We start from the raw sequence: 2,964 nt of genomic DNA, 5'->3' as shown, positions 1-2,964 counted from the left end.
TTTAAACAAAAAAAAGTAATTTATGACCCTTTACATCCAGATAGGTTAGCAGTAACAAGGAACAGTATCCAGTACTCCTTATTCCTAGGTGAGCAGGTGATGCCCCAGGGACCTTTGTAGCCACTTCACTTTTTTTCTTTTCTCTGCCTTGATATAGCATATGTTTTTGTAAGTTTTATGCATACAGTAATTTTAAGTGGTTAACTTCAGAAGAAATTCTGCAAGCTTTTCAAAATTGGACTTAAAATCTAATTCAAACTAATAGAATTAATGGAATATGTAAATAGAAACATGTATATATTTTTTATGAAACATTACAGTTAGAGATTTTTAAATAAAGAATTTGAAAACTCGTTTTTATATTCATTTATTTAAGCACTTCGGCAGTCTTTCATAGTTAAGCAGAATATTTTTATATCCACTGCTTATTTCCATGCATTAATGCTATAGAATTATTTGCTAATCGTTCATATTTAATATTTAAAACAACCCTAAAATTAATATTTTTAGATGGTCCTTATAGGTCTATATTTCAGTGTTTAACACCCAGTGTGCATTACACTGTTCTAAGTGGTTTGAGAAGAAAAGACTTCGCTGTAGGGCACGTGAATTGAAGAGTCTAGCATAAAGGTGGTGGGCAGAGCCATGGAAATGGATGAAGGAACCTTGAGAATTACATGGGGTGGAAAGAATCCCCAGTGAGAGGCAAGCCAAGAGTTAATATCTATGTTACACAAGGATTTATTGGAATTACTAAGAGGATAGAAATATTCAGAAATTAATATGAGTCTGTGAATTAATCCACCAAAAAAATGGAAATACCATTTACATGAGTAGCAAATCATATTTCTTTGGTTTCTGGAAAGATATTTCTCTTCACTTAAAAATGCAAATTACAAATGAGATACTATTAGTGAAAAAAGTAGTGGTGTGGTTTGCAGTGAAACTGATACAGTCACTTATTTTGGGGTAATGTCTTGTAAATTGCTTTTCAAACTGATATCCCCGTACATATCACATTCCACGAAAGTAAATATCCTTCAACGGACTTTGATCTCTTTTCTGGGAAAATTACCAAAAAAAAAAAAAGACTTTATATAAACAATGCATACATTAGAATGGGAAAAGCAAAAATATGAAAATAATTGAAATAGCCAAGGAAGAGGTAATATTTACTGCCCTCCAAAATAATTATACCAATGTGTACTCCCATCAAATGTGAATGAAGTACCTGTTTTTACACCCTAGCTAATTGACTGAAATAAGTCTTTAATCTCGGTAAAACACTTTATGCATTAAATGCATTTGCATTTCTTTAGTAAATTTGAGCATGTTTTTATATCTTATTTATATTTTCATGCCAACTCATCTTGTTCTTTGTCCGTTTTTTTATGGGCTGTTTATATCTTTCTTCCTACCCTTTATCTGCCCTGAGTTACAGATTTATTTTATAATTTCTTGCCTTTTGACTTACCACACAGATGTTTAAGATGTTTATAAAGTCAAATTTATTTCCTTGTGTTTTTAAAAAGCCCTTCCCCTTTGATGCAAGTTTTCACTCATGTTTTCTTCTGGTCTTTGGTGGTGATTGTTTTACATTTAATTCTTTTATCCATCTAGATTTTTTTTTTTTCATATGAGGACAGAGATAGAGATCCAGCTTTATTATTTTGTTTTCGTTTCCTATGGCTGCCGTAATATATTACCACAAACTTGGGTGGCTTAAAACAACAGAAATTTGTTATCTCACAGTTCGGAGACTAGAGGTCTGAAATCAAGGTTTCAATAGGGCCAGATTCTATCTGAAAGCTCTAGGGGAGGAGGGGCCCTTCCTAGTTTCTAGTGATTGTCAATCCTTGATACTCCCTGACTTATAGCTGCATTATTCCAATTTCTGCCTCTTGTCACTTGGCATTCTTCCCTGTATGTCTCTGTGTCCAGATCTTTATAAGGACACCAGTCAATTGGATTAATTAGTCCCACTCTAATCCAGTATGACCTCCTCTTAACTTGATTACATCTGTAAAGACACTGTTTCCAGTTGAGATCACATTCATAGGTACCAGAGGTTAGGACCTCAACACATCTTTTTGAGGACACAACTCATATATTTCCCCTAACAAATTAGTTATCCCAAATACTGTTTATTAAATTATGTAACTTTTCTATGCTGATTTCAAATGTCACATTTATCACATGCCAAATTCTCAGCACTCCTGGAACAGTTTTGTTGTTCAGTCTTTTCCCGTCTATGTATCACACTATTTTAATACACCTGATACTGGGGTATATTTTATGTGGTTTTTGTTTGTGTGTTTTGGGGGTTTTTTTGAGAGAGTCTAGCTTTGTCACCCAGACTGGAGTACAGTGGCACAAACATGGCTCACTGCAGCCTCAACCTCCTGTGCTCAAGCAATACTCCTGCCTCAGCCACCCAAGTAGCTAGTACTACAGGTGCCCATGACCATACCTGGCTAATGTTCTGTATTTTTTTGTAGAGACAGGGTTTTGCCATGTTGCTCAGGCTGGCTTCAAATGCCTGTGCTCAAGCAATCTGCCTACCTCAACCTCCCAAAGTGCTGCAATTACAGGCTGTTTTGACTTTTGAGGCTTTCCTGAATACTTTCAGCCAATGTTCATTGCTCATATTTCTTAGCAATAATCATTTATTTATTTATTGTATTTTTAGTAGAGACGGGGTTTCACTGTGTTAGCCAGGATGGTCTCGATCTCCTGACCTCATGATCTGCATGCCTCAGCCTCCCAAAGTGCTGGGATTACAGACATGAGCCATCGCACCCGGCCAGCAATAATTATTTTTCAGGTGAACTATAACCTAAATGTTTTGGCCAAGTTTTCCCCCAAATTTTAAACTCCTTTGGGATTTATGTTGGCATTGTATTGACTTTATAAAATGTTTAGAAATAACTAATACTTTCAAGGGTTGAATGTTCTGCAAGAATA

This window comes from Macaca nemestrina, chromosome 5 (genome assembly GCF_043159975.1).
Source record: "Macaca nemestrina isolate mMacNem1 chromosome 5, mMacNem.hap1, whole genome shotgun sequence".
In the NCBI taxonomy this organism is placed as follows: domain Eukaryota; kingdom Metazoa; phylum Chordata; class Mammalia; order Primates; family Cercopithecidae; genus Macaca; species Macaca nemestrina.
This window is presented reverse-complemented; position numbering follows the sequence as displayed.